This window comes from Carya illinoinensis, chromosome 4 (genome assembly GCF_018687715.1).
Source record: "Carya illinoinensis cultivar Pawnee chromosome 4, C.illinoinensisPawnee_v1, whole genome shotgun sequence".
Lineage (NCBI taxonomy): Eukaryota > Viridiplantae > Streptophyta > Magnoliopsida > Fagales > Juglandaceae > Carya > Carya illinoinensis.
This window is the reverse complement of record NC_056755.1, coordinates 2,960,131-2,973,982: the sequence shown is the minus strand read 5'-3', so window position 1 is coordinate 2,973,982 and position 13,852 is coordinate 2,960,131. Positions and strand designations below refer to the sequence as shown.

The following is a 13,852-nucleotide window of genomic DNA, read 5'->3' as shown; positions in this document are numbered from 1 at the left end:
ACAGTATCAGAATTCTAACTCCTCTCCATTCGAGACACATCAAATAATCATGTCTCTTTTCATTGGAGCTGTATGTGTCTGCTTCCTAGCATTGATGGAGATATTCCGACCCATTCCTAATGCTAGCTACCACCATGCCACTCGCTTTATTTGTTACATCTCGGGTGTTCTTGCATGTACCTGCCTAGTATTGATCATCTTCCCTACTTTTGGGTGGATTATTTTATCTATATTTTTCATGAGAATATTACCTAATACACATCCACATATTATTGAATTAATTGATGGTATATCTGTCAGATTAATCAATATATATGATTCAATCCAACAGTACTTCAATCCAAATACTGTTCAAGCAGAATCAGATCCTCAAGCAATTAATGATAACTCAATGGAGCAAGATGATGGCGGTGACGAGCCAATGGAGCAAGAGGATGGAGGGGTTTGATGGCTAATGCTATCACGCATGTGCTGGCTGCTGATCTGGATGTCAAGGCAAGTTGTATTATTTTATTAAGTGATGAAAAGTTTGCTAAAAGTACAATAATTAGATAGAGATGAGTTGAGAGAGTACATGCCCTTAATGTAAGGTTCTTCATCTCTTTCTTCTTCTTCTTCCTCTTCCTTGTCTGTCTGTGTGTTTCTGTAACTACATTACTATTGCTTTATTCTACAGTGAAGTGAGACATTCTGTAATAATTTGCTGTTAATATACTGGCAATGTACGAGATGTGATCTCGATTCGAGATAATTTTTCTGCTTCTACTGTTTTTTTGGCAGATGATTTTAGGCTTAAATGCACAGATTCTAAAGCTGAAGTAAAATTTGTACCAAGCTAACATGAAAAAAAAGCTGAAACCAAGATTATGAAATGGAATACAAGCCAATTGTTGAGAGAGAAAAATATACGAGCCAATCATATGAATGCACATGGCCTTATTGGATTTCATATACCATGTTTATTGCATTAACTGCAACACTAAAAACTATTTATTTCGTATTCCCGTAGTATTATTTTGAAAAACTTAACATAACCACAACAAACTTAATCAATCATAAGGATATATATATATATATATATATATATATATATTTTGTTTTTTTTTTGTTTTAATGAGAAGTCGATGCGAAATGAATTAAAAAAAGTGATCTAATTCATTTTTCGAAGGGAAAGAAAAAATTAAAAGTAAAATAATAATAATAATAATAATAAAATAAAAGAACCCACTCAATTGAAAATTAAAAGGAAAAAGAATAAATCAATCATCATGAATATAGAATACAGAGCATCTCTTGATTCATCACCATGGGTGTGACTGAATCAAGATCTGGCGGTGAATATAAACACCAATACCTGTAAAACTGCTGAAGATCATCAGATCATGTAAGTTCAATCTCCGATTCTATATTCCACAAAGAGAGAGAGAGAGAGAAGATTCCTGTTTCATGTACCTCTATGCCTTATTGCCCTGATTTTTGCGAATAGACCTTCAAAAAGTAAGCGCTGAAAAGTAAAGATTCATAATTAGAATATGATAAATTCTTATAAGAGGGAGGGAGGGAGGGAGGCTTACCAACCCATAAGGTAATCTTACATCTCTTTTGAATTAAGGCAAAAAGACTTGCTAACGTTAGTTTATATCCCCAAACAGTCCGAGAAAGCAAAAGCAGAAATAAGCAACATTTCTTTTATGCAACTTCCTGGAAGGCAAGGGGCAGCCATTCCAAGTATGACGACTTTTCTTAGCGTATTATCGTTTGATTCGCTAAATGCATTTTTAAATTTTAGTTAATATTATATAAATTTATATTTATTTTGTTGCCCAGATGACTAACACAAGAGGCGGGGTGAATTGAGTTGTATTAAAAAAATAACAATTATAAATCAAATATATAATATAAAATATAAACAAAATATGAAATAACAATAAGTATAAAGAGTAAGGGTAAGAGAGAAGCAAACTCAGTATGTTAACGAGGTTCGGCCCCACTGCCTACGTCCTCGCCTCAAGCTACCCCTTGAGGATTCCCAAATTCACTATTCAACCTCCTTCAGGTGGAGATAGAAACCTATTACACCTTTGAACAACACCGCTACAAAGGATTCGTGTAGAACACCCTCTACACTTGCAATCACCTTACAAGTGGTGATTCAACTATTCCCCGTATAGAATACTTTCTACACGCACAAGGGTTATACACACCCTTTTTCTGATACAAAAGCTGATAGTGGGTAGGTTATCAGAAAACACTCCTCAATGAGTGAAATAAGAACAATACAACACAAACTATATCTCTCAAAATGAACAAGGATTAAGGCTCAATGCTTATAGAAGAGAGAATGAAAGCTTTGAATGAATGTTGTATGCTCTTGGTGTTGTGAATGTGAAGCTCTCAAATGATCTATTTATAGGCATATGAGACTTCATATTCAAATTTAAAAAGATTCACATGTCAAAAACAACATCATTCACTTTTTCAAAAAATTCAAATAAAAGGTTCTTCTTTTTCAATTGTCAAAGACAACATCATTCACTTTTTCAAAAAAATCAAACCTAATATTTTACTTTTGGCATATGACAAAAGGAGCACACTTTCCTTTTCAAAAAATTCAAACCTAATCTTTTACTTTTTGCATATGACAAAAGGAGCACACTTTTCTTTTTAAAAAATTCAAACCTAATCTTTTACTTTTTGTATATGACAAAAGGAGCACACTTTACTTTTCAAATTTTTCAAACAAAATCATCTACCTTTTGTATAAGTCTAAAAAAGCATCAATCACTTTTGAAAATATTCAAATAAAACATGCACATGTGAAAGATGACAATCAATCATCTTTAATATTTTCAAAGTTCAACCCTTTAATCAAGGCATGCACATGTAAAAGATGACAATCAATCATCTTTAATATTTTCAAAGTTTAACCCTTTAATCAAGGCATGCACATGTAAAAGATGACAATCAATCATCTTTCAAAATTTTCAAATTTAATTTTCAAAAATATTCATGCACATGTGGAAGATGTATTTTAATACTTTATGATAAAATATTAATTTTGAACATTAATCCTAATTTCGAATTTTGAAGAGATTTACAACATTACTCTATAACTTTAATGTGAACTTGTTCCCTTCTTACTCGTGCTTATTTCCTTGATGTGCTTGACTCCATTGTGTAGACAACTTGAGCTTGAGACTTCTTTATTCTTTGAATTCATTTGTTATCATCAAAATTCATGTGTAGATATATAATTACACAAAACTTGAAACTTTGGATTCAACATATTTATTTCATTTAAATTCAATCTCTATATTGAATTATTCATTTACTTTTTATATAATAATATAATATTTTTTATTTAATTTATTTTTATCGCATTTTATAGTTCTACCTATTAAATGTAAATAATAATTATATTCTAAATATTAAATGTTAATTATATTCTAATTAATTTAGTTTATTTGCTTGGAGTAAGAAACTAATATTTTAATGCTTGATGAAGCAATTGTAGTTAGCTATATTTGGTAAAGCACTATAGCTTAAATCCAAATTATTTTAGAGATGCACAATCCAATATGGGATTTTTTTGACATAGATCATATAAATTTTGGCCATCCTTTAACTTTGACTAAGCCAACGAGGATGTTTTTAGATGGCTGACCAGCTTTGATTGATAGAAAATGTGTTTTATCTCATCTTATTTTATTTTCTTATTGTAATTTTATCAATTTTTCACATAAAATATAATAAATAATTCAATTTTTTCAAGTTTCAAAATAATACTAATATCAAAAAATAATATTCTATTCAACTTTCATCTAAAACTATCTCAACTCATTATCCAACCGGTATCTCAAAGTCTTGGTTACAGAGCCAACATTCTTAAAATCTAGTTCGAATATCAAAACACTCAAATCTCATATTATATCATTTCATATTATCTCAAGATCCAAACATCACAAGTTAGAAATAACTTTCATTCCATCTCATTCTATCTTATTTCTTTTCTAAATATCACTTAAATATAAATACTTTCAAATTAATTATAATAATTTTTTTAAAACTTCCAAACAAAAAATAAAAAATAAATCAATTTTTTTAAATGTCAAAACAAAAATAACATTAAAAAATTATATTCTAAGATGATTGAACAATGAGATGGGATAAAAGTTTTGTAAATAATAATAAGATAATCTGTGAATAATAGTAAAATAGTTTATAAATAGTAGTGAGATAGTTTGAATTAAATATTTATAGAGTTTTAAAAAATGATAGAAATAAAGTTAAATAAAATATTATTAATTAAAATATTAATATTATTTTGAGATTATAATATTTCTGTACATAAAATTTCACTTATATATATAAAAGTCCTAATACGGACTTGTGAGAATTGATTTATTTTCGGTTGGAAAAATATAGTTGCAAGCACAATTGTGCACTAATCTGTACACTAATGTGATGTGATTGGTTAAAAAGTAAATTTTTATTTAAAACAGTATTAATTTAAATTTTAAGTATGAATAAATCAGTATTGATACACAAATTAATATGCGACTGTATTTATATGTAGTAAAATTATTTTCGGTTAGCAGCACTTGAGAATTGACTAATGGAAGTGGCACTGCTTTCCAAGGCGTCATTTGCAAAGGTAGAATCACACGACTCGTCATGTGAATACGATTCATCTTATCCATCTTGGATCCTTCCTCTGTGTATCCTATAAAACCCCCTGTTCCTCCCTTCCCAGAGGCATGTAACCACTTTGCCATATTTTGGAGGGCCATTTAGGGTGTGCTATAAAATATTATTTCTAAGAAAACTTTTGAGAATTTTTTAGATTTATTTTTTATTGAATTTTGATACAGTAGAGAGAAACTCTTGAATAATTTTTTTTTTTAAATTATTGTACTGGAGTTCATAAAAATAAATAGTTAGAATTGAAAATATGTTTAAATATAATTATAGCAAGTAATTGTTAATGGCCCGGTTGTTCTGTTAATCTTTATTGTATTTAATCTCTAGTACTGATAATGAAAGGGCAAAGTTCAGTTGCAGAAGACTTGTGTTGGAGGCCTTGGTTTCCTCGAATTCACCTTATCTCTCATATTTTATTTTACTTTCATTCACAACAGATGCCTTATTCTTTATTAATGCAAGGTTGGTTCTTCATCTTTTACTTCTTTCTTCCTTGTCTCTGTAAGTTTTTGTAACTATATAACTGCTTTATTCTAGAGCGAGGTGAGATATATTCTGTGATAATTTGCTTTTAATATACTGTTGTTGCTTGCTTGAGATACATTTAATTCTGACAATGTACGAGATGTGATATCCATTCGAGATTATTTTCTGTCCGTACGTATTTGTGGGTTCTTTAGACCCTGCAGGATAAGTTTAACTAGCATGTGCCTCGCCAACATGCAGTTACGTGGATTTTCTTATGTTCTCTCACTTTTTATGATGATTAGTACGCGACTTTATTTATATATAGTAAAATTTTTTTTATTTAAAAAAAAAAAAAATGAGAAGAGAAGACTATCACTTCTCAGATTCCCTTCGTCCGTCTTTTCTCCCCAAATCGCATATTTCCACCTTAAGATTCGCCGTTTGTGGATGATACTTGCTACATCTAAAACTCCTCTCTCTCTCAGATCTTTTACTGTGAATACAACTTTTTTTTATTAATCTTCAACATCTACGACTCAGAATTAAATAAAATAATAATTTTTATAATAGAGCAAACCAGATCCACACAAAGCTGATCAACTGCAATGGTTGAATGGAATATCCGTCTAGAAATAGAAAAATGTGAGATCTCAGACCCATTACTTCAATCATCAAGTGTAGAAGAATCCAAATAAGAAAACAAAAAAGGAAAAATGAAAAATTGGAGGTAGAGCAATGTGAATGATATTCAAAAGCTGAAGATTTCTTTGATTCTTTTTCAATTTAAATCATTCCATTGAGCCCGGAAACGGTGAAAGCAACAAGGCCCAAAAATTTTAAGCCGAAAAACAAAATTAAAAATGGAAAAATATCTATACAAATCTATGACTTTCCTCTTCCTCTTTCAGTCCTCCTCGGATGCCAAGAAAATGCTAAATTGGGATTTTTTACCCATACCCTAGAACAATCTCGTAGAATTAAAGACAATGGAAAACCTTGTCCTCTGCTCCTTCACAAGCTTATCACATTTTCTGGTTAAAGCACACCTTCTTTGTTTTGAGAAAGTCTTCATGAAAGGAGTAGTTGAGGAGTGGTTTCTAGACTGCGTACCTGGTCAATCCTATCTTAAAATAAAACGAACCGTTTTATTCAACGTCCAGGTGGAAGGTTGGTGCCCCGTTGGTCCCCACACTGCTTGTATTAAGAGTTTTCCCTCTTAGTTTGAAAGGTCAATTTTTTAAAAAATAATATAAATATATAATTTTATTAATAATCGCTTCTTTAACCGGCAAGGTGCGGCAGGTGCGGGATTCGTTCTACCACTATCCCCCGAACTAGATTGGCAAACTAGCAGAGCCCATCTGCTAGAAGGAAAAATATAGTTGCAAGCACAATTGTGTACTAATCTGTACACCAATGTGATGTGATTGGTTAAAAAGTAGATTTTATTAAAAACAGTATTAATTTAAATTTTAAATATAAATAAATCAGTATTAGTACACAGATTAGTGCGCGATTGTAGTTGTACGTAGCAAAACTCCTGCCAGAAGGAGTGGGGATAGACATTGGAAGAAAAAGTCTACCCAACCTCCGGTTTGTGGGTCGCACTCCACACTCCTGACGTGGCGAACCCGGTTCTTCACCTACGTCGGTTTAGTTGCTCACTTCTCTCAGGCTTCTCTCACTTGCCTCTTACCCTTCACTCCCCCAGGGCCAAGCTTCCCTCAGCCATCCTCTTCTCCCTCAGACTCGAGCCTGCTTCGTTCCTCCCCCCAGCGCCCATCTCTTCTCCGTCAGCCCATATTTTCTCCCTCAACCCGGTCTTACTCTTCCCTCACCCATCACCCCGACACCCCTTACCCCTGAAACCCTAGAAATGCTATTTATCATCCTTAACGAAGACCTCATCTCCCTCACCCCCTTTAGTCCTGATCTGTCCCTCTCACCGAGCCCTCTTTGTAAGGATCCCGTGCTGACCCCAGCCATCTCTCTCGCTCTCAAACTCCGAACGGTGGGTTGAGGTTCTCTTGCAAACTCCAGACATCGTAGACAAACCCAGATCCGCCAATCTCTCCATTGTAGACGTCAATAACCCAAGGTGAGCCCCTCTCCGTCTCAATCTCTCTCCCTATCTATGGATTTTGGTACTTTTATCCATCTCGGCTTGTGTTTCAATTTTTCAAGATAATCTATTGTATTGGTAGATTTTCTTCTTCCTTCCTTTTTTTTTTTTTTTTTTTTTTTTTTTTTTTTTTTTTGTTCTGTTTACCATTTTGGCTTTGAGGAATTGTGGGTGGTTTCATGATTTAAGCTTTGTCGTGATGGGGTTTTCTCTAAACCTCTCTGAAATTGTGTATTTTCTCTACACTTAAGAGAACTCTAGTATGTTATAGTCTCTCCAGTTTAGAATGAAGCAAACCAAATTGGCGAAGAAACCAGAGAGGATACAGCCATTTGAACCACTGCTTTTGCTCTTCCATCAAAGACCATTTTACGGTTGGATCTTATAAAAGAAAAACATCTGAACTAAGTTTTTTTTTTTTCCTTTTTTGGAATTAAAAGTGGAACAAAACTGAACTCCAAGTGAAGTTGGAGCCTCGAGCATTCCCAATGTACATGACTGTAACCACCTAAAAGAAGACTGCACCAACTACCTGCTGCTTACTTCAGTTTTTTCAGTTATTTGTCTAGGCTAGTGCTCTGGATATTTAAAATTCAGGGATTCTTCTTGCATTAGATATTACTGTCAATCACTTGTTTTAAATTATTCGGTGATATTTATTTGTGTATTAAGTAGAACATTATCAGCTTCCTTTCACTCAATATAGATGGTGGATTTTGACTCAACAGGATGATAGCCGGAGACTTGCATCCACATTATTTCCATCATTGAGTCCCCAACTGAAAAGAAAAAAGGATCATGGTAGTCATATTGTCTCTGTTACTGAATAAAAGCTTTCTCTGTCATATTATTGCTTGATGAATGGAACTCTGGCCATACTTGTGTATTGCCTTGGAATTAGTATTTTGGGGCTCTTTGGAAAGCCTTATATTCATTCATTCATTCATCTGCACAATGGTCTATTGCTTTTAGAAAGCCGTTAGTTCTCTCTGTTTTTGGGTAAAAAATCTTGTAAGGATTGGGAATTCTTGTAATGTTTTGCTTTAGCTTTATCCTTTTTTAGCTTGTATCTAGGTATCTCTCTTGTACACTTCCTGTGTACCTGGCTTTGCCTATTTACTTTAATAAAGTTTCTTATTACCTTTAAAAAAAATATATTTACTGGTGTTATTTTATCGCAGAGTTTCATTTTGGATCTTGCTAGAGTGTGGCTTACTTTGCTGTTATCTATTTTTTCCTTTTTTCTTTTGAAGAATTACTGGCAAAAAATCCTGAGGTAACAGTCCTTGATCCTCCATATGCCATAGAACATCTGCACAATGGTCAGTCCATGCTGCCGGATGTGGCAGATCTAAACTTGTCCGACTGCCATGGTAAGCTACTAAGCTTCTTACTACTGTTCTAGTGAACTGTATCAAGATCTTGTTCTCCCTTCTAAGTCTTTTCTTTATATTTTTTCTTTATATATTTTTCTCCTTTCTAAGTGAATTGAATCAATTCTTCATATGGACAAATTTACTTCAATCACTACATGAAAAAACTCTTAACAAAAGAGAATGCAGTTCAGAAGAGGGAAGATGATTTATTGGTGTGTTGAGTATGAAGCTAGAAAAAAATGGATAAACTGATAGAGAGGGAGAATGAGCTTCACAAGCAAGAGGATGAACATCGAAAGCGGATTGTAGAGAATAGGGGTGCACATATATTTTTATGCTTGTACTAGATCGTATCTATTGTAATAGTTTTTTGTTGGTTTGGACTATGGATATATCGTGTTAGATTTAAGGAAAGAGCCTGACAGCGAAAATGGATGTAAACAGCTTCGACAATCTCCGTGACTAGGGGTTAGTTTTTACAAATAATTTCCGTACTAAATATCATGAATTATATTTTGCTTATACTTTGGACCAGCCTTCAGTGTATGCTATTTTGCTTATACTTTCCGTTTATACACGGACGGGTATTTATTTGTCCTCCTCCGAGGTCCGGAAAGGATCTTTTGTGGCTTTTATCAACTTACGGATTATCCAGATTTTTTTTTATAATCTTTTTTATTAAATATCTTTTATAATTCGGTAATATAATCAGTAAATATTAATGGGAATTAACTTATTTGACCTGATTAAATTTAACATAATTTTATATACATATTAAAATCACAATATCTATAAAAATTATAAAATTAACTATAAGTTTAAAATTACAATCTAAATAATAAAAATATCGAAATTAAAATTTTAACAATTTTACTTTTAAATATAAGGGTGTAATTGTAACTTTAACTTTCTTAACATATCATAATAGGTTATAATTGACCCGTTATCAACTCATTAAGTAATCGTGTCTTAATAGGTTAATCAGTTTTGACCCGAACTCGTTAAGACTAAATTCTAACTCGTTAAAATTAAATCATAACCCCCTATTATCGTGTCGTGTTCGTATTAAGTTAACGAGTCATGTAACATATTAACACCCTTACTTAGATGGAATTGAGAAATGATATTTGTATTGAATGGGCAGTGTTCACGTACTTATTTTATTAAAAAATAAATGAACTTCAGATCTATATTTTTTTTAATATAATCTTATTTTTTTCAAATAGAATATACAAATATTGTACCTTCATTCCTTGTATATAAAATATATTTGTAAAAAGATAACCTTTCTGAAAAATAATATTTTTGTACGTGAATTTGACCTTCATTCGTTTTCTGTTAAAAATAAATAAATCTATTTGCAAGTTTATATCTCGACGCGCTTCGGTAGAGATCAATATTGGCACATGCCAAGTCAACCAATAAATAGAATATTGATTTTTTTATAACTACAAATTATCAATAATAAATGGTGCGGTGTATATTCATCTTTTACAAAACCTTTTCAACTTTAATCGGAATGCGGTGTATATTCATCTTTTACGTCATTCAATAGAAAGTTCATTTATATACATTTCAGACTCAAACCTATAGGCATCAAACCATCAGAAAAATTATTATTATAAGTTGGAGTACTGGAGGACACGTACATCACAAATAATTTAATCTGTAAGAAATTTAGATTTTTAAATTTTTATTACTAATCACATTATATTATGTCAACAATAAGGAAGATGTGTAACTCACACCAACTTATCTCTAAACCAGTACCTTAGGTTATTTCTCACTACACACCGACGATCTTTGAGTTTAAAAAGGTCGGAACTGTCTACCAGGATTCCCATTTATTTATTACCATTTTATATCTAACTAGAGAGTGTAAAACGTTCTCAACCTTTACTGAATTAATGAAATGTAAATTGTAATATTCATATTTTCTATAGAGCCATACAGTACCTTTTTTCATTGTTACGTTCAATGCTTTTGAAAGACTTTTCATCGTTATAAAAACCAGTAAAAGATAGTTTACATTATTAGTCATTGTCTTGATTTTTAAGTAAATTTGCCATGGTGAGTCTAAGATTCAGGTGATTTTTTCTTTATAATAATAATAATAATAATAATAATAATAAATAAAGAAGGCATACATGATCTCAATTTATTAAGACAGAGGTGGTCTTGAAATGCTTTAACTTTATAGATTTGGTTTAGAAAAATAATAAATGCACAACCCTTTTGTACGACTTGTTTATAACCCTATTTTTGTATAGAATTGAAAGAATGTCATTATTTATTAAAAGGGAAAATGATCAATTCACAACTCTTTAATAACACTTTTCCGACTCTTTGTCACGTGGATGGTAATTTTGTAAAATTTCATTTCATTTTTACGAAGCAACATAATTGTATTGACAGGTTGTATATATATATATATAGATTGTAAAAGAGTTATAGATATATTATTATATATCCCTTAGAAAAATTGTAATGCACTCGACCAATTTAAAATAGAGTTATAAAAAAAAGTATAAAAGAGTTGTGTCTCTATTATTACTAATGCAATTGTAATTCAACTTATTGAGGTCATCGACTCTAGCCACCTTATATATTCAACATGAAATATGTGGGATTTAGGAACATTTTTTTTTTGGGATGATAAAGACAAAAGTAACAAAGAAATCGAAATGCATAAAGGAAAGCTCAAGGTGAGGGTTGAAACCACTAAGGACGCTACACTCTTGTTTTGGTTTGCAGGCATGAGCAAGGAGGATTCCTTGGTCTATCTATCCAATTCTTACTTGCTATCCAAGTTCTCATTCAAGTGTCGTTAAACCTTCTTCAAGTATAGAACTCAGGCGCCTCTCTATTTGAGACACACTGCACAATCATGTCTCTTTTTATTAGAGTTGTGTGTGTTTACTTCCTAGTATTGATGGAGTTACACCGACCTATTCCAAATACTAGCTATCGCCATGCTGCATGGCTTATTTGCTATGTCTTGGGTGTTCTTGCATGTACTTGTCTATTATTAATTCTCTTCTCTGTCTTTGGATGGGTTATTTTATCTCTATTTGCCATAAGGATATTACCTGATCTATATTCACATATTATTGAATTAAGCGATGGTATATCTGTCAAATTATTCAATATATATAATTCAATTCAACAATATTTAATCCAAATATTCATCAGGCAGAATCAAACCCTGATCAAGCAATTAACAGTCACTCAATAGAACTAGATATTCATTAGGCAGAATCAGACCCTAATCAAGCAGTTAACGGTCACTCAATGGAACAAGACCAGGACAGTTTTGGTGAGCCAATGGGGCAAGAAGATGGTGGTGGCGGGCCAATGGAGGTTTGATGCCTTATTCTATATTAATGCATGCAAGGGTTCTTCTTCTTTTCTTTAATTTATTCTGTCGTGAGGCGAGACATATTTTATAATAATTTGCCTTTAATGTACTCATGTTGTTTGCTTGAGATATATTACATTTATTGTGGTAATATTGTAAGAGATGTGATCGAGCTCATTATCAGGCAGGCCGTACGTACGTACTTGTTTGGCCGATGATTTTAGGCTTGAATGCACGTAGAATCAAAAGCCGAAGTAAAATTTATTTCAAGCTAACATGAAAAGAAGATGAATCCAAGATGATGAATCGTATATACGAATGCGCATGGCCTTATTCATGTATTTCATATTCCATATATGTTTATTGCATTAAATGCAACACTAAAACTTCATCTCTTGAGTCAGTAGTACTATATATAAAACGCTTATATTCAATAGTACCATATATGTACTGTGGAAAAACAAGAGAAAGCAGAAGGACAAACAAGTAAACTTCTGATTCCATGCATTTGTTTATTTGGAATTAATCTTCATGAAATTAAAAAAGGGGACTGCGCCTTGAATTAGAATCAAGTGATCATGACAAGTGACAATATCCCCCTGAAGTTAATTTAGTTACCGCTCGAGAACAAGCGTAATTCATATCCTTCTTGCTCACAAAATCCAGCACAATCTCTCTCTCTCTCTCTCTCTCTCTCTCTCTCTCTCTCTCTCTCTCTCTCTCTCTCTCTCTCTCTCTCTCTCTCTCTCTCTCTCTCTCTCTCTCTCCACACACACACATATACTAATGGTAGAGTAATGTGCAAGAGACGTTTGCCTAGTTGAGAGAAAAAGACAGAGAAGAGGACATATATTGTTATGTACATGCCAAAATAAAATAAGCTAACCATGTATTTAGTCCCCTGCTTATGGATAAACTAAATACAAATAAATAAATTTGCAACAAGAACATAGGTGTTTTACATAAATAAATTGTGTAACTTTATTATTTTGTGCCTCCTTGTGTAGTATTTGCATTTTGTGTATTAGTTGCTTGATTATGACAGATGGATCGGCATTTCGTGTAACTTTATTATTTTGTGCCTCCTTGTGTAGTATTTGCATTTTGTGTAGTAGATGCTTGATTATGACAGATGGATCTTTTGTGTAGTATTTGCTTGATTATGACAGATGGATCGGCATTTTGTGTAACTTAATTCGAGACTTGTAGCTAATATTATTTTTTTAATTTATTTTTATATACCAAAGGCAGGCCGGTCTACAAAAAGACTCGTTCCTAACCTTAGTTTATACCCCCAAACAGTCCGAGAAAGCAAAAGCAGAAATAAGCAACATTTCTTTTATGCAACTTCCTGGAAGGCAAGAGGCAGCCCATTTCAATTAGGATGACTTTCCTTAGATGGCTGACTTCTCCGTAATTCCGATGGTGTTTTATTTCTTTTTTTTATTATAATTTTTTTTTAGTTTTTTACAAAAAAATATAATAAATAATTTAACTTTTTTAATTTTCAAAATAATAATAATATTAGCAAATAATATTGTTAATTGTAACAATATTTTATTCAACTTTCAACTTTTATCTTAATTCATCTAATCTCAACTCACTATCAAAACGACATCTCAAAGTCTTGGTTACAGAATCAATACTCTTAAGGCCTAGTTTGGATATCAAAATATTTCAATCTCATATCATATCATCTCATCTTATTTTAATATCTAAAGGCAAAATTCAATTGCAGAAGACTTGTGTTAGAACTTGGAGGCCTTTGTTTCCTCGAATTAACCTTATCTCTCATATTTTATTACTTTCATTCACAACAGATGCCTT

The 13,852-nt window shown here is 32.1% G+C and overlaps 1 long non-coding RNA gene across 1 annotated transcript; it reads left to right on the top strand.

The window, feature by feature from the left end:
• The first annotated feature begins 6,728 nt into the window (after positions 1–6,728).
• LOC122307808 lies at positions 6,729–8,664 on the top strand. Its single transcript, XR_006241823.1, has 3 exons — positions 6,729–7,267; positions 8,020–8,092; positions 8,545–8,664. It is a non-coding gene; the product is annotated as an uncharacterized LOC122307808 (long non-coding RNA).
• The last annotated feature ends 5,188 nt before the right edge of the window (positions 8,665–13,852 follow it).